At 41.0% G+C, this 24,975-nt stretch overlaps 1 long non-coding RNA gene across 1 annotated transcript; it reads right to left on the bottom strand.

Moving 5' to 3' along the window:
- Positions 23,457–24,756, bottom strand: LOC108635592. The gene is made up of 2 exons (XR_001917865.1): positions 24,531–24,756; positions 23,457–23,988 (listed from the first exon to the last, which is right to left on the bottom strand). It is a non-coding gene; the product is annotated as an uncharacterized LOC108635592 (long non-coding RNA).

Here is a 24,975-nt window from a genome sequence, read left to right as displayed (position 1 = left end):
AGGAAGAACAACACTTTTAGGGCAAATAAGTTTTCTGGTTGATGGACCCTTATCAGAAGAGGGCCATAAAATGCTAATAGGTCTCAGGGCTAGAAGATGATGTAAATCACCTAAGACCTATGTACACAACTAGGTATGCAGAGAGAAAGCCTGGTCCCTATAAGGGTCAGGGCTGCCGACCCTGCATGACTTTGTATTATCCATTGATCTCTATGTACAAAAAAAGGATAAAAGCTTTCCTAGAAAATAAAGGATGAACCAGTTTCTCAGAAATCTGGCTTCCCCCGTGTCTTTTTTTCTTTCTTACTCTATTTTCTGGCTGATTCCCATCTGGAGCATAGAAGCTCATCATGTCTACTTATTTGCCTGGGCTTCTAAGACCCACGAGAGAGGGAGCCCAAGGCGGGGCACCCTCTCCTATTCAAGTGGGCGCCTGTGGCCTTATGTAGACAGTGGAAGTTTCTTGACTGAGGCATTTTTGGCTTTCTATGCAAATCAAGGAATACAGCCTCTTTCTCTCCTCTATTCACTTAACTGCAAACTCTTTCCTTCTCTCTCTCTAAATCTATATATCTCTCTCTCCAAGCTGTCCCCACTTCGAATTACCCTGGATCCACCAGGACTGGACCCTGGCATTTGTATTATTTGTTAGATTCCAAGTACAAATAAAAACATACAGTATTTGTTCTTCTCTAAGTCACTTTAAAATAACAGAGACTCAGTCTTTCATTCCCTCCCCTCTTCAGATTGCTCTCATGAGTTTCTGTCCATCTAGCAGCAATAGATCAGGACTTCCAGACTCACTGATTGTCCTCAGGGATACAGTTACTGGTTGGTTAGAACTTCCAGGTGTACTCACCTTTGGCCTAGCTCATACCTCTTTTCCTCTCCTCATGATAAAGTCATTCATTTGCTGAGGTCAAGCCTGTCAGACCAGGGGCTTCTGCTTCTTCCATTCCCCAAGGACCACTTAAAAAATCTTCATCCCTGTCCTTTGGGATGTGAATGATTTTGTTTATTAAATAGTATTTTACATGATTCTAAAATGTTACTTGAAATGTTACAAGTAATTGCTACTTGAAAACTGCAGTTGATAACTAAAATAACCAAGAGAATTGGATAAATAAAGAAAGGTTGAATTAACTCTCTTAGTGAGTTAATTAGTGAGGAAAATTTCCTCAAAAAACTAAAAATGAGATACCATATGATCCAACAATCCCACTCCTGGACATATCTCCTATCTCCAGATAGGAAAAAAAACCATAATTACAAAAGATACATACACTCCTTTCTAATAGCTTTGATATTACTGCTACTATTTGACATCAGTATGAAATCTATATAGAGATACTATTTGTTGAGGACTGGGAACTATGGAAGTATTTCAGATGACTCCACATTTTGGACTCCGGGAGACAGAATAGATGATGTTGACATAGAATTTTGGTCTCTCAGAAGAGCACAAGGTTATGAAGGAAGGAAATAGGTTTCATTTTGGGTACACTGTGTTAAAGCACATGAGAATTCCAGGTAGAGATGTTAACTGAGTATTTAGAAATGTTACATGGTTCTCTGGCCCCTCCTCAGTGCTGAGACACAAATACAGTGAGATGGGGTGAAAACTTAAGAAAGGAGAACAGCAAAGGGTGAAGGTGAATAGAAAATTCTGAGGACAGAATGCCAAGGTTCGAGGGATTTGAGGGCTTCATTTTAGGTTCTAAAAGAAGGTGGGTCACTCCTCTCAATTTTTTGTTTTGGAATTGATGTACACAGTTACCCAATTATGATTTTGAACATCTATTGCTCTTTTCCTGTGTGGCTCTTCTAGCATTAACATTTTAGAGAGTCTTCTCGTTATGTCTTGCCTGCACAAGAAATGAACCAAAGAAATCCTGCTTTGTCAGTGCCTTTAAACCTTCTTCAGACTGTGTTTCTTTATCCATTGGCAAGATACACGGAATTTACAAAATTATTCAGCAATCACATATATGGGGAAGTTTTTCTATGGAGAATTAAATACATGAGGCTCAGACATAGTCAAGGCTCTGTCCTTTGTAATTCCAGTTGCTATAGGTTGGTGTATTTTTGAGGAAGGCTAAGGTAGTGGAAAAGAGCCTGATGCTGGGAGGGATTGAGGGCAGGAGGAGAAGGGGATGACAGAGGATGAGATGGCTGGATGGCATCACTGACTCAATGACATGAGTTTGGTTAAACTCGCGGAGTTGGTGATGGACAGGGAGGCCTGGCCTGCTGTAATTCATGGGGTCACAAAGAGTCGGACACAACTGAGTGACTGAACTGAACTGAAGGTAATGGGAAGACTATTTGCCTTAGAAATCACAGGCCTTTGGCACAGAGAGTCTCCTTTTTGGAGTATACAGACACTTACATTCTCATTTTCTGAGAAAGACAGTTTGTCCACTAGTCCTTTGGTTACTTTTTCTTCAAATCACATGTGAGCAAAGCTGCACTCAAGTCTGTGCATTGTTCTTTCCATGCTTCCATGCCGCTGTGTTCTGATCTTCTGAGGCTAGTCCCTTCCCCCACTAGATAACATTCTCAAGATCAGGGGTATGAATTTTTTTCACATCTTCATCCTGAACATTATGTAGAGTATTTATTACAGTAATTGTTGATTATAACAATCAATAGTTATTGATTGAATGGATAATTAAACTCCATTTCTGCCTCCCACCAATATTTATTTACTTATTTAAAAATATTTCTTTGATCCTTATTATGTTCCAAGCTCTGTGGTATATATTGGAAGTACAAGGTTGAAATAAGACATGATCCTTGCACTAAGGAGCTCATAGTATTTGATGTCAAAGACACATAGAAAATTATCATGTAAGGTTGGCAAGTACAAGGGTACAGTCATCAGGACAGTATGGTCCTGGCACAGAGACAGAAATACAGATCAATGGAACAAAATAGAAATGCCAGAGATAAATCCACCCACCTACAGACACCTTGGGCTTCCCTGGTGGCTCAGATGTTAAAGCATCTGCCTGCAATGCGGGAGACCTGGGTTCAATCCCTGGGTTGGGAAACTCCCCTGGAGAAGGAAATGGCAACCCACTCTTGTATTCCTGCCCAGAGAATCCCATGGATGGAGGAGCCTGGTGGGCTACAGTACATGGGGTCGCAAAGAGTTGGATACGACTGAGCGCTTTCGCTATTCACTATAGACACCTTATGTTTGGCAGAGGAAGCAAAAATTTACAATGGAAAAATGACAATCTCTTTAACAACTGGTGCTGGGAAAACTGGTCAACCATGTGTAAAAGAATGAAAGTGGAACATTTTCTGACACCATACACAAAAATAAACTCAAAATGGAATAAAGATCTAAATGTAAGACCAGGAACTATAGACTCTTAAAAGAAAATATAGGCAGAACATTCTCTGATGTAAATCACGGCAAGAACCTCTATGACCTACCTTCCAGAGATATAGAAGTAAAAACAAAACTAAACAAAAGGGACCTAAATAAACTTAAGAGCTTTTGCACAATGAAAGAAACTATAAGCAAGGTGAGAAGGCAGCCTTCAGAATAGGAGAAAATGATAGCAAATGAAACAACTGACAAAGAATTAATCTCCAAAATATACAAACAGCTCATGCAGCTCAATACCAGAAAAACAAAAAACCCATCCAAAAAGTGGGCAAAAAGACTAAACAGACATGTCCCCAAAGAAGACATGCAGATGGCTAACAAACACATGAAAAGATACTCAACATCACTCATTACTAGAGAAATGCAAATCAAAACCACAATGAGGTATCATCTCATGAGAATCAGAATGGCCATCATCAAAAAGTCTATAAACAATAAATGCTGGAGAGGGTGTGGAAAAAAGGGAACCCTCACACTGTTGATGGGAATGCAATCTGGTACAGCAACTCTGGAGAACAGTGTGGTGATGGCTTAAAAAACTGGAAATAGAACTGCCATATGACTGAGAAATCCCACTGCTGGGCATACACACCGAGGAAACTAGAATTGAAAGAGACACATGTACATGGCAGTACTGTTTACAATAGGTAGGTATGAAGCAACCTAGATGTCCATCAGCAGACTAATGGATAAGGACGTTGTGTTACATATATATAATGGAACGTTACTCAGCTTTAAAAAAGAACACATTTGAGTCAGTGCTAATGAGGTGGATGAAACTGGAGTCTATTATGCAGAGTGAAGGAAGTCAGAAAAACACCAATACAGTATATTAAACCATAAATATGGAATTTAGAAAGACAATAATGACCCTATATGCAAGGCAGCAAAAGAAACACAGATGTAAAGAATAAACTTTTGGACTTATGTGGGAGAAGGCAATGGTGGGAGGATTTGAGAGAATAGCATTGAAACATGTATATTACCGCATGTAAAATAGATGACCAGTGCAAGTTCAATGCATGAAGCAGGGCACTCAAGGCTGGTGCTCTGGGACAACCGAGAGGGATAGGCTTGGGAGGGAGGAAGAAGGGGAGTTCAGAATAGGTGGACACATGTGCATCCTGGCTGATTCATGTCGATTCAAAATCACCACAATGTTGTAAAGTTATTGTCCACTTAAAATAAAGTAATTAATTTAAAAAAAGAAATGAAAAGGCAGAGGAATCAGAGATCAAATTACCAACATCTGTTGGATCATATAAAAACCAAGAAAATGTCAAAAATATCTACTTATGCTTCATTGGCTCTGCTAAAGCTTTTGACTGTGTAAATCAGAACAAACTGTGGAAAATTCTTAAAGAGATGGGAATACCAGACCACCTTACCTGCTTCCTGAGAAATGTGTATACAGGTCAGGAAACAACAGTTAGAATCAGACATGGAACAATGGACTGTTTCAAAATTGGAAAGCAGTGCATCAAGCCTGTATATTGTCACAAGGCTTAGTTAACGTATATGCAGATTACATCATGAGAAATGCTGGGCTGGATGAAGCACAAGCTGGACTCAGGATTGCCAGAAGAAACATCAATAACTTCAGATATGCAGATGACACCACCCTTATGGCAGAAAGTGAAGAAGAACTAAAGAGCCTCTTGATGAAAGTAAAAGAGGAGAGTGAAAAAGTTGGCTTAAAACTCAACATTCAGAAAATTAAGATCATGGCATCTGGTCCCATCACTTCATGGCAAAAAACGGGGAAACAATGGAAACAGTAAGAGACTTTAGTTTTTTGGTCTCCAAGTCATTGCAGATGGTGACTGCAGCCATGAAATTAATAGACACTTGCTCCTCGGAAGAAAAGCTATGACCAACCTAGACAACATATTAAAAAGCAGAGACATTACTTTGCCAACAAAGGTCCTTGCAGTCAAAGCTATAGTTTTTCCAGTAGTCATTCATGTATGGGGTGATAGTTGGACCATAAAGAAAGCTGAGTGCCAGATAATTGATGCTTTTGAACTGTCGTGCTGGAGAAGACTCTTGAGAGTCCCTTGGATTGCAGGGAGGTCCAGCCAGTCAATAGTAAAGATAATCAGTCCTGAATATTCATTGGAAGGACTGATGCTGAAGTGCCAATAATTTGGCCACTTGATGTGAAGAACTGACTCACTGGAAAAGATCCTGATGCTGGGAAAGATTGAAGCCAGAGGAAAGGGAATGATAGAAGATGAGATGTTTGGATGGCATCACCAACTCGATGGACATGAGCTTGAGCAAGTCCTAGGAGGTGGTGATAGACAGGGAAGTCTGGGGTACTGCAGTTTCATGGGGTCACAAAGAGTCAGGCATGACCAAGTGACTGGACTGGACTGAACGGAACAGAACTGATAGCCAAGGTACTCAAGTTTTCCCTGAAAGGCATAGTAAATGTTATTAGCTGAAGTGTTACTGTTGGTCAAAAATTATACTAATAAATTATCAATGGGTTCTATGTCACCCCTATTTTATTTATTTAAGGAGAAATACCCATGATCTGAATAGCTGAATCAATGATTCATTGAGTTTCATTCCCTGAGTGTACTAAGAATGTCTGAAAACACACTAAGTGTCATTTAAAATAAAGGACCTGATAGAGTCAATTGAATTAACTGTTGTGGGGGAATTGGCAACCCACTCCAATATTCTTGCCTGGAGAATCCCAGGGATGGGGGAGCCTGTTGGGCTGCCCTCTGTGAGGTCGCACAGAGTCAGACATGACTGAAGTGACTTACCAGAAGCAGCAGCAGCAGGGGAAAGAAGTGCGAATTATTTAGGGAGTATTAGTGGAAAAGCTTCTAAATGGATATAGCCCAACACTGAGTTCAGTTTGAAGATAATGAGAAGAGAGGAATTTGACCACAAATGACTCAGATCATGGGTCTGCAGAGTTCAGGTCAGTGTATAAACCTGCAAAAGTAGAGCTTCAGGAAGGGGCCAGAGCTTGTGATTTATCGCCTTAGAAACTGAGGGATCATGTTGTCCTGTTCAAGTCCGTGTATGGAGCCATGTGAAAGCACATCTGACACAAGACTGCTTGCACTAAAAAATCAAGGTAGACTTTGTGGTCAGGTTTAAGGCCCTTAATTGTCAAGAAGAAGTATATGGTACAAGGCGAGTTTAGAAAAACTGTAGGTAGGAGTTAAAATATGTGCAGTTAGGAAAACTCTGGTCTATGTCTTCAATGGAAAAAAAGCCAGATGCTGACAGATGAAATGGAATGGGGTAGTAAGTTTTATGTACCAGATGCTCGGGGAGCTGGCAAGAGGGCGAAGCAACATCTCTAACTATGGAAGAATAGCACCATTCTCAAGCATTCCTCATATTCCGTACATGGTGCACAACACTGGTAGAGGAAGTATGAGACAAAGTCTCAAATGAATCACTCCGTAATTCCTCACTGAAGGGTGAGCAAGTCCATGGTCAAGGGAACTGTGTGATATCAGTATGACTGGGGCATTGATTTTTGAGACTGCCAGCATGTGGAATTTGGTGTGGGAAACAAGTGCATCATGCCAGTCCTGGGATGTTCCCCCTGGATGGAGCTGCCTGGTCCTTATAAAAGGAGTCTCCATCACAGTGCTGTCATTGTTGTGATGATCAGAGTTGTTCTTTGGAGCCTCTGGTGAGCACAATTCTTAAAGACCTCTTTGGAACTTCTGTGGTAGGGTTTAATCTGGGGGAAGAAGTGGCTTTAATTGAAGGAATTAGTGTTCTGTATGGGAAAAAGAGGATAATGAGGATATTAGGGGTACATTTTTGGTACTTGGTCATGAATGAGATCTGAAATGTGAGGAGAAAATAGAGTCAGAGGCACAGTCTTAACCTGAGAGAGAGTAAGGGGGATGAGATACTGTGCCACAGCACAGCACACATTAGTTCCAAATGCCCCCTTCTCAGTGTTCAGTCCCACTGAGTGCCTGGTTTGGGCCTTTGCATTTTTCCTCAGAAGCCCACAGTCAGGTCAGCTTGGCCAGCAACCAAGACCTCATGGGAGAAATATGTAGAGTTTTGCTTGAGGATTGGCTACAAGTTTATTATCCAGATTCTTCTTCAGAGTATGTTTGTATTCGTACAACACCTGTGTAAGTAATTTTGTTTTAGAAAGTGGGAAGGAGAGACTAACCAAAAGACTGAAGATTGAGGGCAAGGGATACTAAAAAAGAAGGGTGAAAAAGCTATAAAAAAACATTATAGTCAGCTCATTCCAGGAAATCAATAAGACGTGATGGAGGGTGCCCAATGCTAAAATGGTCCAAACGAACTCTCAATGAAGAATGTTGTCTGTATTTCAGATCCTAGAGACTCATACGGATGGCTCACCACAACATCCGCATCGCATTCACATCACACCGCATCGCATCCACATCACCATCATCATCAGTGAAGAGCCTGCAATCCACTCAAATAGTGCCACAAATGCATGAGCTTGACCACTCATCCGTCCACCTCCATTGAGCCAGCAGAATGCCTCTGGCGCTATGCCACATGCAAGCAGAAGTCCACCAAGTGAAATGCTAGGAGCAGAGTTTGATCTGAACAAGAACAAGGAACCAGCTCCTACCACTGTTCTCTTCGGCATGGTGATGGACTGCATCTTCCTTAATCTACCTGCTCAACTACAGCTGACAGAGAACAGCTGTGGCTTCCTGAGCTGAAACACCAAGTTGTTGAAGAAGAGCAGCAGATCATGCTTGATCTCTGTGCCATGTGCCCATCTGTAATCCCACTGATCTCTACCCGGTGAGCAGTTAGTGTGTCTATTCCTTCGCTTCTCCAATAAAGCATATTCATAGCCCATTATGTATTTCTTTCTTTCTCTTTTTTTGTGGGTTTTCTTTTGCATATAGTGTTTTTCATCTCTTCTCTCAACTGCAAGTTTCTTCTGAGTGTTTCTTTTCATTCCCATTGGATTATCAGAGTTAGACTTTTCCATCATTGAGTTCAACTTTGCCTGAAATATGTCTTTTGGACTGGATCCACCAAAGAATTCCTTCATTGGTTTCTGACTTGTTTCTATCTTTGTCTACCTTGAAGACCCTGAAAAGAATTGAATTCTCTCAGTCTCAGGTTCTATATTAGTAAAACCAGTAGGTAGACTCTATCCAACTCAGTGTACTCATAAAAATTAATTTATTCACAAATGTTTCCCAATTATTAACACATGCCAGGCAGTCTGTTATGTGCTAGGGACATGAGGATGGTGACTAAAGTCCTTTTTCCATCTAAACTCTTGAAGGGAGTTTGCACACACACACACACACACACACACACACACACACACACCCCACACACATGCAGATACAAGGCAAATAATAGTGATGCAGGGGGTATGTTAGAGACAACTGTGTAGAAAAGCTCTTCCAAAGTGACTTTTAGGGCAAAGACTTGAGTGAAGAGAAGAGTGAGCCTTGAGTATCTGGGGTACACTGTACCAGTGAGAGGCGATGGCGAGTGCTGAGGCAGGGCAGAGGCAACTGCAAGGGAGAACAGTCATCCAAGAGGCAATGTCTCCAAATGGGGTTGAAGACACTGGATCTGAAAGATGTAGCAAAGATTTTGATAATTTATTCAGTTTTCCAACCATACTATGCTGAAGTTCAGAGTCTCAACTTTCTATGTAATTCTCTACTATCACATCTATTTTCTTTTATCTGAAAGCACATATGATCTTTAAAGACATTTTTTTAGTGGTTATAAGGGCCAAGGAATAAATTAATTCTTTTGCAAAACAAAAATTTATTTTATGAGAGTGACTATATGAAAATAGGTCTATTATTAACAATGTTCCCATATTATAGGGAAGTTGACTCCATTAATTTCCATCACCTTATAGGTAACCAAATGCACAGAGAATTTTACTCTTGTTGTGCTTCCAACACTAAGAAGTGACTTTATTTTTAGGAGGTTTGACTTTGTACTCTTGCACAGGGTTCTGACCTAATATTATTGACACGATTCCCTCCCCAGTTTTGTCTTGAAGAAAAATGAGAAAAAGGAAAACAAAAAAATAAAATTTTGGTTTGATTTTAGGAGAACATGATCAACACATTCAGAAAGTTCATAAAGCTTTGCTGTATAAAGTGGGTAATCACAGATTGATCTCTTTATTGTCAAGAAAGATGAAGATAAAACAAAAGAACATTACCAACCCTTCCAAAGACCCAAGCTTCCTAAATAAATTTCACCTTATACCTTCTCCACTAGAAGTGGCCACAATCATGTTTCTGAGATCACAGATCCTATTACCAGCCTTCCTGAGTTCACTCCGTGGTTCTGCTGCTTACTAACTCTATATGATTTTGAGTAATTTGCTCAAGGTGTCTGTGTCTCATTTTAAGGTCTCATTTTCTTCTCTTTAAAACTAGAATAGTAACAGTACTCATTTTATAGGTGAATTGTGAGCCTTACATTTATATGTATATATAAAGCATTTAGAACTGTGTCAGCTCACAGAAAGCACAATGAGGATCAGATGTTACTGCGAGTGCATCAGAACTGCTCAGCCCATAAGCGTACCTTGTCAGTGTTGTTACTTTTTAATCTATGAATTTCATGCCTTGGCCCCTATGCCACTTAAAGAAGCAGTACTTTTCCCATTAAGGTTGTGATAATCTGATAGTTTGCTCCATATTTAGCCTACATCTTTCCTGTATTAGATTTTTGCTTTGGCATCTTAAGTTGTCTCCTCTTCCCACTCGTCGCCCCCCTTCTTCTGTTCCTCGATCTTCTTTTTATTTTCTTACTGTTCCTCTTTCCCTCATTCTTTTGGGAATTTAAAGTCTGCTAGCAATACAAGTTGTGTGTTCTTTGAAGCTTATGAGGTACAATTGTTGGACAATGCTACAAATCAGGACTTGATTAATTGCTTGGTGGATTGTCTGGACTTGAAAAAGTGATTAAAATGTTAATAACTAAGATTAATTTTAAAATGTGTAGTATCGCAAAACTACAGTCATCACGCCAGAATGGTACTGGTACAAAACCAGAAATATAGACCAACGGAACAAGATAGAAAGCCCAGATAAACCCATGGACCTATGGACACCTTATGTTTGATAAAGGAGGCAAGAATATACAAAGGAGAAAAGATAGTCCCTGTAATAAGTGGTGCTGGGAAAACTGGTCAGCTATAAGTAAAAGAATGAAATTAGAAAACTCCCTAACACCATACAAAAAGAAGTCGCTGAATCGTGTCCGAGTCTGTGCGACCCCATAGATGTCAGCCCACCAGGCTCCCCCATCCCTGGGATTCTCTAGGCAAGAACACTGGAGTGGGTTGCCATTTCCTTTTCCAATGCATGAAAGTGAAAAATGAAAGTGATGTCGCTCAGTCCTTGCCAACTCCTTGTGATCCCATGGACTGTAGCCTACCAGGCTCCTCCATCCATGGAATTTTTCAAGCAAGAGTACTGGAGTGGGTTGCCATTTCCTTCTCCAGGGGATATTCCCAACCCAGGGATTGAACCTGGGTCTCCCACATTGCAGGCAGACACGTTACCTTCTGGGCTACAAGAGAAGCCTATACACAAAGATAACACCATACACAAAGATAAACTCAAAATGGATTAAAGATCTGAATGCAAGACCATAAACCCTAAAACTCTTAGAGGAAAACATAGGAAGAACCCTCTGTGACACTGTTGCTGCGGTTCAGTCAATAGCGATGTCCGACACTGTGCAACTCAGTGGGCTGCAGCAGGCCAGGCTTCTCAGGCCTTCACTATTGTCTGCAGTTTGCAAAACTCATGTCCATTGAATTGGTGACGCTATCCAACCACCTCATCTTCTGTTGCCCCCTTCTCCTCCTGCCTGCAATCTTTCCTAGCATCAGGGTCTTTTCCATTGAGTTGGCTCTTTGCCTCAGGGGGCCAAACTATTGGAGTTTCAGCTTCAGCATCAGCCCTTCTAGGGAATATTCAGTGTTGATTTCCTTTGGGATTGACTGGTTGGATCTCCTTGCAGTCCACGGGACTCTCAAGAGTCTTCTCCAACACCACAGTTCAAAAGCATCAATTCTTCAGAGCTCAGCCTTCAGAGATAAGGGAACCTTCTTGCACTATTGGTGGGAATGTAAACTGATACAGTCATTATGGAGAACAGTATCGAGATTCCTTAAGAAACTAGGGAATAAAACTACCAAATGACACAGCAATCCCACTACTGGGCGTATACTCTGAGGAAACCATAACCGAAAAGGACACATGTATCCCAACATTCACCGCAGCAATATTGACAATAGTCAGGACATGGAAGCAACCTAGATGAATGGATAAAGAAGTTGGGGTACATGTATACAATGAAATATTACTCAACATTAAAAGAAACAAATTTAAGTCAATGCTGTGAGGTGGATGAACCTAGAGCCTGTTATACAGAGTGAAGCAAGTCTTAAAGAGAAAAACAAATACCATATATTGATGCATATATATATGGAATCTAGAAAAATGACATTGATGAACCTAGTTGCAAGGTAGCAAGAGAGATCTAGACATCGAGAACAGACTTGTCACAGTGGGGAAAGGAGAGGATGGGATGAGTTGAGAATGGAACATGGAAACATACATTGCCATGCCTACAATAGAAAGAAAGTGGGAATTTGCTGTATGACACAAGGAACTCAACGTGTCTGTGACAACCCAGAGAGATGGGATGGCGTGGGAGGCAGCAGGGAGGTTAAAGAGGGAGGAGACATATGGATACCTGTGGCTGCTTGATGTTATTGTATGAAGCCAGCACAACATTGTAAAGCAATTACACTCCAATTAAAGTAAATAAAATTTTTAAAAAGTCAATGTAATGAATGTGTAGTATGTGTAGTTGTTATGCTGTGAATAGCAATGTCTACACATACATTTTTTTTCCTTTCCAGAGAGTAGATTGATAATCAATTACCACCACAGTATTAACTACTGTATAACTTTACATTAACTGGCCTGTCATTCTTTCCATCTTTATATTAGGTACAGTTTCCAATTGGAAATATAATTTCTGGTAACCTTGAAAACTGTCTCAGTAGAATCTTGTTGATCTGTAGGGTTCCCCAACACTTGTCACCCTAGGGCTCTCATTCTCTTATTGCTCTCAATTTTGTCCCTAGGTTTTTTTTTTTTTTTTTGCATTCTGAATCTTTCTCAATTTGGGTTTTTACCTTTGTTTTGTTGGAGCCAAACCTCCAGAAGCTATCAGAAAATATATTTGTGGAAATTATTATATTAATATTTGACTAATAGTTTGGCTACATGTAACATTGTAGGTTCAAAAAACCTTTTCCTTTGGAATTTTAGCGGCACTGACCTTGACTTCTTCAAGCATGCATATTTACTGATGATTTCTTTTGTGCCTCATGGCTTACTTAGCCTCTCTTCTACTCAGTCCCCGGACAGTCAATTCTCTCCTAGATAACCACTATTACTAGGTTCTAAGTAAAATCTAGCAAACTCTCATGTAGATATTACATGATTTTCAGAGAGATTCAGAGATTCAGTTTGCTACAAATGCTTCCATTTGTAAAATGGAAACTATTCATTTTATGAAAAAATATCCATTATTTCAAAAAACTGAGGACCATTTGTCCTTAAGTCACTTTCTCTGTTATCAAGAACTAATTATCCCTCTTTCTAAGTCTGCAACCTCATTAGGCACCTTTTCCTTAAGAAAAACTAATCCTCCTTCAAATTACCAAACATAAGTGACAACCTATAGAATTTATTGGTTAAACATCTTGGAATCCATTAGTAATTCACCCAGAAAGAAAAGCAAGTGTAAAATTATGTTTGCAGAACTGTTCTATGCCACGTATTCCTTAGATAATTCTCTTACTCCAGCAGGTACCACCTAGTTCCTAAGACTTCTCGTGAGAAGAATGTTGTGAAAGCACCTACTCCATCCCAGACATTGCTGTTCCTTCCAGGATTCCTGAAGGGCGTCTGTTTCCTAATGGTGATCCTGGTTACTCCATTGTGGAATCTCAAGAGGACTAGGCAGGAACAGCGGTCCTCATTGGTTCTCTGAGAGACTGAGAAAGAGATCAGGAGCAGGACTCAGTCTAAAGAAGTTCCTACCTCTTCAGACACCCAGGTTATGCCCCTGATCTTTCTCTGAACCACATCAGCCCAGTCAAGATAGAAACAGAGCAGATGCTACATGGTCTTCTTTCAGGAAAGAGCACACACTGTGAAATCTTCCCTCAGGCAGTGGAGAAGGAAGACCTCTGTTACTAGTAAAAAGATGTGGATGCTTCATGTGCCTTCAAACTGACAGCTTCTAACTAGCAGTGATAACAGCTAGAAGAAAGAGAGGAGCAGGGCGGGGGTCTTAGCGAGGGAGACCTTAGTCTACACAGTGCTATTCTTTATGAGATCTGGAGCATTTTTGACATTATTGATCAGGTATTTTGAGTAGTTATTCATAATTATTAGCTTTTCTACCTTTAGAGCTGGCATATTTAACTCAAATTTATTTTTAATTGGAAGATAATTGCTTTACTATGTTCTGTTGGTTTCTACCATGCAACAATGTGGATCAGCTCTAAGTACACATATATCTCCTCCACCGTGAGCCTCATGTGCACCACACTGCCCCCCACCCCTCCCCTCTAGGCTGTCACAGAGCACCAGGCTGAACTCCCTGAGCTATGAAACTATTTACCTCAGTCATCTATTCTAAACACGGCAAGGGCTGTATTCAGGGCTACTCTCTCAATCTGTTCCACCCTCTCCTTACCTCAGTGTGCTCCCAAGTTTGTTTCCACATCTGCATTTCTATTCCTGCCCTTGAAAGAGGTTCATCAGGGCTATTTTTCTAGATTCCATGCATATGTGTTAATATACAATATTAGTTTTTCTCTTCCTGACTTACCTCACTCCGTGAAAAAGGCTCTAGATTTGTCTACCGCAGTTCAACTGACTCAGATTTGTTCCTTTTCACTGGCTGAGTAACATTTCATTGTATGTATGTGCCACAACATCTTTATCCACGCATCTGTCGATTGACATCTAGGTTGCTTCCATGTCCTGGCTGTTGTAAATAGTGCTGCAATGAACACCAGGATACACATGCCTTTTTTAAATCACGATTTTCTCAGGGCATATGCTTGGCCATTTGGTAGTTTTACTCCTAGATTTTTAATGAATCTCCATATTGTTCTCCATAGTGGCCGTATCAATTTACTGTTTTAAAAAAGTTTTATTGTGTTAGGAACACTTAACATGAGGTGTATTCTCTTAAGAGTATTTAAGTATATAATACAGTGTTGTTATACACAGGCTTAATGTTGCGGGCTGATCTCTAGAACTGATATACCTTCAGGACTGAAATTGTATTCTGTCAACTAAAAAATATAGTCACAACCTGAAAGGAGACTTTTATTTTATTTGGTGGGAAGTTTAGGACTCCAAGCCCAGGAGACAGCATCTCAGTAGCTCTGAGGAAAGTGTTCCCCTTGGAAGATGGGAGTCGGAGTGAGGCTACATACAAATGAACAGTGAAGGGAGCAGGCGGGCTGAACATCAAAGATCAGATATCAAATTAAGGACTTTAGCATTGGATGTATGGGAAGATTCAAGCCTCTGGGCTCACGGAATTCATTGCTTTCATATGTACCTCAGCTATCTGGGCCAAATCCTGTTTCCTTGTTCACCTTAAGTAGTGGTGGCTGTTGCCGATGGCTCCTCCTTGTGTTCCCCCAGGGCCTCAGCAGTCACCATGGCGGGTGGTGGCATCTGCTGGATTGAGCTTTGGGAGCCTGCATTCACATTTGGAGGCCAGAAATCGCTGATGGCTGTGACATTTCTTGTTTACTGATTTGGCAGTAGAGAGTTTCATTTCACAATACCTATTGATTCATTTCAGTTCAGTTCAGTCACTCAGTCACGTCCGACTCTTTGCGACCCCATGAATTGCAGCACGCCAGGCCTCCCTGTCCACTACCAACTCCTGGAGTATACCCAAACTCACGTGCATCGAGTCGGTGATGCCATCCAGCCATCTCATCCTCTGTCATCCCCTTCTCTTCCTGCCCCCAATCCCTCCCAGCATCAGAGTCTTTTCCAGTGATAAGCAACACCCTTTTACTCCATGCCCATCCTCCCCTGGTTCCTGGCAACTGCTATTCTATTCTTTATTCCATGAGTTTGAGCTTTTTCCATACCTCATATAAGGGGATTCATGTGGTACTTGTCCATCCGTTTCTGGCTAATTTCTCTTGGCATAATGTCTTCCAGGTTAGGTCATGTTGTCTCATCGGTCAGGATTTCCTTCTTTTTGAGAAGGAATAATAATCCTTTGTATGTATATACTACAGTTTACTTATCCACTCATCTGTTGATGGACATTTAGGTTGTTACCACACTTTGGCTACTGTGAGTACTGCTGCAGTGAACTTGGGCATGCTAACAAGTCTTTGAGACTTTGATTTAAATTATTTTGGGTAAATAATTTAGATGTAGAATGGGTAAAACCTATGATAGTTCAATTGTTTCTATTTTTGAGTAACCTTAATATTCTTCACAATGTTTATACCATTTTGCCTTCCCACTACCAGGTACAAGGGTTCTTTTTCTCTCCATAATCTCACCAACATTGCTATTTTGATTTTGATCATAGTCATTCTTCAGGTGTGAAGTGATACATCATTGTGGTTTAGATTTGCATTTCCCTGATGATCAGTAGTGATATATAAACTCCTTTTCATGTCCCTGTGGTTATATATATATATATATATATATATATATATATATATGTCTTCTCTAAAGAAAGCTCTATTCACAGTCCCTTACCTATTTAAAATTAAGGTTGTTAAATTTCTTTCTATTATGTTGTAAGAGCTTCTTACATACTTTGGAAATTAACCCCTTATCATATATATGGGGCTCATATTCCTTAAGCCTTGTAACCAGGAAGAGTTAATTTTGAATTTATGCTGGATCAGCTTCTGTGATTTTAACCCTCATCTTTCCACTTTTGTTATTGTAATCATACATAATGGACTGCCTTTGGGAGATAACCTGAGCTGCCCACCTGTGAGGGACCGCTGCTGCTGCTACTGCTGCTAAGTCGCTTCAGTCGTGTCTGGTTCTGTGCAACCCCATAGATGGCACCCACCAGGCTCCCCTGTCCCTGGGATTCTCCAGGCAAGAACACTGGAATGGGTTGCCATTTCCTTCTCCAATGCATGAAAGTGAAAAGTGAAAAGTGAAGTTGCTCAGTCATGTATGACTCTTCATGACCCCATGGATTGCAGCCTAGCAGGCTCCTCCTTTCATGGGATTTTCCAGGCAAGAGTATTGGAGTGGGGTGCTCTTGCCTTCTCCGTTGAGGGACTCTAAGGAAGCAAATCTAACATATTCCCCTGCCTGAGGCTTGCCATACTAGGGGAATTTGCAAGGATTGAGTAGTCTTTACTTTGTTTCCTTACCTCCACCCCACTTCTGACCCATAAAAGAACCTGGCAACCAGGCCCCAGCAAGATGATTATTTGGAGGCACTAGCTTGTCATTGTCTCAGCCAGCGGGTTCCTGAATAAAGTCCCTCGTAGCTCAGTCAGTAAAGAATCTGCCTGCAATGCAGGAGACTCGGGTTTGATTCCTGGGTGAAACATGAAATTTTTCATTTCATTTTTTTCCTTTTCCTGGTCTAGACACCTCATCTCAGATTCACTGCAGCGAGCGGCCCAAGCTTGGACTTGCTAACAGACTATGTCACATGCCTTATATTAGGCATGTTGTTTCCACAGCAAAATTTTGAGGCAAGTATAGCTTTTGTCTCTAATTTATACAAGTGTTAGTAAGCTGATCTTCAGGGTGGTTGGTAAATATTTAATGTCACAAAGTACCGGTGCCTATAGATGTCTGCATATCCAGTGCACTCAAGGTCCCTCATGGAAGGCTTGGTGCTTAGTATTAGCTGAAGGGCTGCTGAGTTTCAACAAATTATACTAATAAATGCCTGACAGATTCTATGTCACCCTTAGTTTATTTGTTTAGAGAAAAATATCCATGGTTTGAATGGTGGGGTCAATGACTCTTGGAGCTTCATTCCCTGAGTATGCTAAGAATGTGTGATAACACACTAAATGTCATTTCAAAAAAAAAATGAATGGCAGGATAGAGTCAATGGAATTAACTGTTGTAGGGGAAAGTGGCAGAGGATATTTGGGGAGTACTAGTGGAAAAGCTTCTTAATGGATACAGCCTAGACATTGAGTCAATTTTGAAGATAATGAGAAGAGAGGAATTTAGGTTTCTAGCAGACTACAGGTTGCTCATGATCATGTTGCTGCAGAGACCAGATCAGTGTATAAATCTGCAAAAGTAGAGCTTCAGCAAAATATCTCAACTTGTGACCTTATGGCCTAGAAAACTGAAGGATCCAGTTTTCCTATCAAAGTCTATGAATGGAGCTGTGTGAAAAGACTGCTGGCATGAGACCGCTAACACCAGAAACTGGAAAATTAGAAAAAGAAGATGCAACTTTGTGGTCTCTAGTCATTTAATTGTCAAGAAGAGGCTAGAGACCAGTGGGGCATGGTGTAAGGAAGGCGAGTTTAAAAAAATTGTGGGTAGGGGTTAAGATATGTGAGGTTAGTAAATCCTAGTCTCGACCATCAAGGGAAACAAAGCTGGGTGCTGGTAGGTGAAATGGAATAGGGAGGAAGTTTTCCATAGCAGATTCTTTGGGGGCTGGGGAGTGGAAGAATCAGCAACTGTGACACTGAAGAAGCAACACTATTGTCAAGGAATTCCTCATATTTCCTAACAGGTGCATAACAATGGCACAGGGAGTATGTGACAAGGTCTCCAGTGAATCACTCTGCACTTCCTGAAGAAGGATAAAGAAGTCCATGGACAAGAGAGATTTGTGATATCAGCATGAGTGTGGCAATTTACTTTTGAGATTGCAAGCATGTGAATTTAGGGTGGGAAACAAGTGCATCAGCCAGTCCTGGGATATTCCCCCTGGGAGAAGCTGCCTGGTCTTTATAAAAGGAGTCTCCATCACCGTGCTGTCATTGTCGTGACGGTCATAAGTCTTCTTTGAAGCCTCAGGTGAGCGCTCTAAGAGATCTTTATGGAACATGGGTGTTGGGTTTAATCTGGGGGTAGAAGTGGATTTAACTGAAGCAATGAGTGCTGTGTCCAGGAAAAAGAAGATAATGAGGATTTAGGGATATATTGTTGGTATTTGGTCATGAATGCGATCTTAAATGTGAGGAGAAAATGGAGTCAGGGGCACAGTCTTAACCTGAGAGAGAGTAAGGGGGATGAGATACTGTGCCACAGCACAGCACACATTAGTTCCAAATGCCCCTTCTCAGCGTGCAATCCCACTGAGTGCCTGGTTTGGGCCTTTGCATTTTTCCTCAGAAGCCCACAGTCAGGTCAGCTTAGCCAGCAACCAAGACCTCATGGGAGAAATAAGTAAGAGATTTGTTTGGGGATTGGCTACAAGTTTATTATCCAGATTCTTCTTCAGAGTATGTTTGTATTCATACAACACTTGTGTAGGTAATTTTGTTTTAGAAAATTGTAGGAGAGACTAACCAGAAAAGACTGAAGATCTGAGAGCAAGAGATACTAAAAAAGAAGGGTGAAGAAGCTCTAAAAAACCATAAATACTGTATTAGGAATCCAGCAATGTCCTTAGTGACGGCAGTGTAGTTGGCGCTGCTAAATGTTCTACCAGTCAGACTCTAGTTATGAAGAATTTTGTCTGTTTGTATTTCAGATTCCTTGAGACCCAGGAAGGATGTCTCACCACCAGCATCCACATCCTCATCCACATCCACACCAGCATCCGCATCAGCATCATCATCAGTGCAAGGAGCCCTGCCATCCACCTCCAAAAGTGTGCCCACCGAAGTGCCATGAGCCTTGCCCACCCCATCCATGCCCACCTCCAGTGAGCCAGCAGAAATGCCCTCCTGGGCTGCCATGCCCACCATGCGAGCAGAAGTGTCCACCCAAGTGGAAGTACAGCACCAGATTTCATCTGGACCAAGAAACAACATGATCCAGGCTCTTCCATTTCCTCCCTTCGGCCGTGGTGACGGAGTGCATCTTCCTTAATCTCCCTCCTGGACTGACAGCTGACAGAGAAAAGGCTTGGTTCCTGAAGCTGACACCATGTTGGTGGAAGAAGAGCAGCAGGTTCATCGCTTGATCTCTCTTTGCCATCTGTGTGTCTGTATCCATGTTGCGAAATCTACCCCCTGAGCAAATAGTGTGTGTATTCCTTTGCTTCTCCAATAAACCATATTCATAGCCCTTAATATTTCTTTCTTTCTTTTTGTTTTTTGTTTTTTTTTTTTTTCAGATAGTATTTTTTAATCTCTTCTGTCAGCTACAAGTATTCTTCTGAGTGTTCCTTTTCATCCCCTTTGGATTATCAGCATTAGACTTTTCCTTCACTGAGTTCAGCTTTACCTGAAATATGTCTTTTGGACTGGATCCATCAAAGAATTCCTTCAGTGGTTTCAGACTTCTTTCTATCTTTGTCTACCTTGAAGACCCTGAAAAGAATTGAATTCTCTCAGTCTCAGATTCCTTATTTGTAAAACCACTAGGCAAGAATCTATTCAACTCAGTGTACTCATAGAAAGTAATTTATTCACAAAGGTTTCCTAATTATTAACACATGCCAGGCAGTCTCTTATGTGCCAGGGACATGAAGATGGTGACTAAAGTCCTTTTTCCATCTAAACTCTTGAAGGGTGTTTGCACACACACACACACGCACACAAACACACACACACACACACGCAGATACAAGGCAAATAATAGTGATGCATAGTGATATTTTAGAGACAACTGTGTAGAAAAGCTCTTCCAAAGTGACTTTTAGGGCAAAGACTTGAGTGAAGAGAAGAGTGAGCCTTGAGTATCTGGGGTACACTGTACCAGTGAGAGGCAATGGCGAATGCTGAGGCAGGGCAGAGTAACTGCAGGGAGAGCAGTCATCCAAGAGACAATGTCTCCAAATGGGGTTGAAGACATTGGATCTGAAAGATGTAGCCAAGAATTTGATACTTTATTCACAGTTTTCCTGCCATACTCTGCTGAAGTTCAAAGTCTCTCAACTTTATGTAATTCTCTACTATCACATCTATTTTCTTTTAAATGAGGGTACATATGATCTTTCTGAACAGTTTTTAAAAAATGGTTAAAGGACTAAGGAATATATGCATACCTGTGGCTGAGCACTGAAGAATTGATGCTTTTGAACTGTGGTGTTGGAGAAGACTCTTGTGAGTCCCTTGGACTGCAAGGAGATCCAACCAGCCCATCCTAAAGGAGACCAGTCCTGGGCATTCATTGGAAGGACTGATGCTGAGGCTGAAACTTCAATACGTTGGCCCCCTCATGCAAAGAGTTGACTCATTGGAAAAGACTCTGATTTTGGTAGGGATTGGGGGCAAGAGGAGAAGGGGACAACAGAGGATGAGATGGCTGGATGGCATCACCGACTTGATGCACATGAGTTTGGGTGGACTCCAGGAGTTTGTATTTGACAGGGAGGCCTGGCATGCTGCAATTCATGGGGTCGCAAAGAGTCGGACACGACTGAGCAACTGGAATGAACTCAAATGATGGCTGATTCACATTGAGTTTTGTCAGAAAACAGCAAAATCCTGTAAAGCAAGTCTTCTTCAATAAAAATTAAATTAATTTAAAAAATTAATTCTTTTCCAAAGCACAAATTTATTTTATGAGAGTGATGATAGGAAAGGTAGCTCTGTTATTAAGTGTTCCCATCTTATAGGGAAGTTGACTCCATTAAATCCCATCACCTTATAGGAAACAAAATACGTAGACAATTTTACTGTTGTGCTTTCAACACTAAAAAGATCTGATTTTATTTTTAGGGGTGTTGACTTTGTACTCCTGGATAGGTAGTGCACTAATATTTTTGACACACTTCCCTCTCCAATTTTGTCTTGAAGAAAAACAAGAAAAAGAAAAACAAAAAATAAAATTCTTTGATTTTAGGAGAACTTGATCAACACATTCAGAAAGTTCATGAAGCTTTGCTGTATGAAGTGGGTAATCATAGACTGATCTCTTTATTTTCAAGAAACATGAAGTTAAGAAAAAGAACACTATGACCTCCTCAAAGACCCAAATTTTCTTATTAAATTGCATCCCATACCGTCTCCACTAGAAGTGACCACAGTCATGACTCCTAATATTCACTTTCTTGGTTTTCCTTTATGGTTTTCAACCATCGGTATAGGAATATCTCTAAAAATTATAGTTAAGTTACTAGCTTTTTCACTATATAAATGGAATTATACTGTATACCGTGGTTTTGTCTCTCATCTTTCTGTTGACACTATGTAGCTTTGGTTTATCCACTAGTGAATTTTAGTATATCATTGTATGGCTATATTTCTCTCCTTGTACTATTGGTTGACCTCAAAGTTGTTTCCTTTTTGGAGCTGTTAGGAACACTAGGACATTTTCTTCATGTCTGTTAGTGCACATGTTCACACATTTCTCTAGGGAATGTTCCCAGAAGTATCCCATTTCTACTTTTACAGATAATGCCAAATTATTTTCCAAAGTACTTGCAACAATTCCAGACTCCTCCCAGAGGTGCAGTGTATTTGCTGCTTGTTCTGTGTCTCAATTAGTTTGTCATTTCCACACTTTTGAAGGCTTTACCCATCAGGTTTGCATGTTGAATACTCTTTTTAAAATGTTAGTTATTTTCAGAAGCTCTAAGAATAATCTTGTTGGCCATATTAAGGCATTTTCTTTGTAAAGTGACTGTTGTCGAGTTTTCTCTTCAGTGTCTGTTTATGACTGACTTTATAAGTTATTTACGTATTTTGGATACTGAGTTTTAACAACAGTTAGCCTAACACCTGGCAGCCAAGATTTTCTCCTATGTTTCCCTCCAGAAATTGTAGAGTCTCAGATCTTATGTTTTAGTGTGTGATACAATTTGTGTTAACATTTATATGATGTTAGGTAAAGGCCAAGCTTCAATTATTTCTGTCTCAGTATCCAACAGTTTGAGTACCATCTATTGACAAGGTTATTTTTCATCTGTTGAATTACCTAGACACCCTTGTAGAAAATCAATTGACCATGGATGGTGTGGATCTAAGTCTGGATGTTCTATTATTGCGTTGATCTCTGTGTCTTTCCTTATGGGCTAGCATCCTGTCTTAATTAGTGCAGCTCTATAATGCAATCCTGCGATTCATTCAGCAATGTTGATTTATCTTTAACTTACAGTTGAGAAGTGCATAGTTATAAATTTTGAGGCCGTTAGGCCATCAGCATAGTATGGCTGTCAAATTATGAATAAATAATGAAAATCATTACTAAATCTTTGGACCCCAACCTCTGACCCCATTTAGAGGCAGTGTCTCCTTGATCACTGTCCTTTCAGTGGTTAATTTCCTCTGCCTTAGCACTTGCCATCACCTCTCATGGTACAATGTATACCAGATCCACTCAAAGCTCACTCATTTCTTCACTCAAGTCATTGCCCCAAAAGCCACTTTGGAAGAGCTTTTCTCCAAATTTTCTCTAACGTATACACATGCAGGACTATTAGTTGTCTCCTGTGTATGTGTGTGTGCAAAATGTCCTCAAGAATTTAGATGGATAAGGATGTTGGTCACCATTATCATGGCCCTGGCATATAAGAGATGGACTGGCATGTATGAATAATAAAGAAACTTTTGTATATATGTTAATTTCTATGAGTACACTGAGTTGAATACATTCTCTCCTAATTTTCTCAGGTAAGGAAACTGAGGCTGAGAGAATTCAGTTCTTTTAAGGGTCCTACAAGGTAGAGAGATAGACACGTTTGAAACCAATGAAAGAATTCCTTGATGGATCCAATCCAAAAGACATGTTTCAGGCAAAGCTGAACTCAGTGAAGGAAAAGTCTAACTCCAAAAATCCAATGGGAGGAAAAGGAACACACGGAAGAATACTTGTAGTTGACAGGAGACATTAAAAACACAAAGTGCAAAAGAAAAACATAAGAAGAAATGTGGACTCAACTATGACACAGGCTTTATTGGAGAAGCAAAGAATAGACACACTAAGTGCCCACAGGCTAGAGATCAGAACCCGGATTACAGACAGGCACATGGCAAAGAGCAATCAGGCGGTTGCTCTTTATCCCACAGGGTGGTGTCAGCTTCAGGAAGCAAGCCATTTCTCTGTCAGCTGTCGGTCCAGGAGGGAGGTTAAGGAAGATGCAATCCATCACCATGGCCGAAGGGAGGACAATGGAAGAGCCTGGATCTTATTTCTTGGTCCAGATGAAATCTGGTGCTGTTACTTCCACTTGGGTGGACACTTCTGCTCCCATGGTGGGCATGGTGGCCCAGGAGGGCATTTCTGCTGGCTCACTGGAGGTGGGCATGGATGGGGTGGGCAAGGCTCATGGCACTTCGGTGGGCACACTTTTGGAGGTGGATGGCAGGGCTCCTTGCACTGATGGTGATGGTGATGCTGATGCTGCTGTGGATGTGGATGTGGATGCGGATGGTGAGGCATCCTTCCTGGGTCTCAAGGAATCTGAAATACAAACAGACAGCATTGTTCATAACAGAAAGTCTTACTCTCCCATTAACAGGGAGCCCTGTTCTACCACTTTCTAAAGAAAAAATTCCTTACACAAGTGCTGTGTGAATACAAGCACACTCTGAAGAAGAATAATCAGGATGTGAAACTTGTAGCCAATCTCAAAACACATCTCTACTAATTTCTCCCATGAGGTCCTGGTTGCTGGTCTAACTGACTTGACTGTTGGCTTCCAAGGAGAAATGCAAAGGCCCAAACTCAGCGCTCAGTGGGACTGAAGGCTGGGAAGAGTGCACTGAAACATGGCATCTCGTCTCCCTTCCTCTCCACGGTTAAGACTGTGCCATTGACTGCATTCCTCCCGTCACATTTAAGAGCACAGTTAAGAAGTCAAGAACAAGTACTGAAAACTACCCCTAAATTCTCATTATCTTCTTATTCCCAAAGAGAGCACGAATTGGTTAAAATACAGCCACTTCTACGCTAAGATTATATCCTACCACACGAGTGCTAAAAACCTCCAAAACTGTACTCACCAGAGGCTCCAAAGAAGACCTATGACTGAGTATCACGAAGATAGCAGCACGGTGGTAGAGACTCCTTTTATAAGGGCCAGGCAGCTCCACCCAGAGGGAACATCCCAGATCTGGCATGATGCACTTGTTTCCCACCCCAAATACCATGTGCTTGCGATCTCAAAAATAAATTGCCACACTCATGCTGATATCACAAAGCTCCGCTGCCCATGGACTTCCTCACCCTTCACTGAGGGAGTGCAGAGTGAGTCACTCCATACATTGTCTCAAAGCCCCAGTGCCAATGTCATGCACCAGTTAGGAAATATGAGGAATTCTTTGACAATGCTACTGCTCCTCCATGGTTAAGATTGTGCTTCCCACATTCCCCAGCTCCCTACGCATCTGGTATGGAAAACTTACTACCCCATTCCATTTCACCTTCAGCACCCAGCTTTGTCTCCCT

This window comes from Capra hircus, chromosome 3 (assembly GCF_001704415.2).
Source record: "Capra hircus breed San Clemente chromosome 3, ASM170441v1, whole genome shotgun sequence".
Taxonomy (NCBI): domain Eukaryota; kingdom Metazoa; phylum Chordata; class Mammalia; order Artiodactyla; family Bovidae; genus Capra; species Capra hircus.
This window is presented reverse-complemented; position numbering and strand designations above follow the sequence as displayed.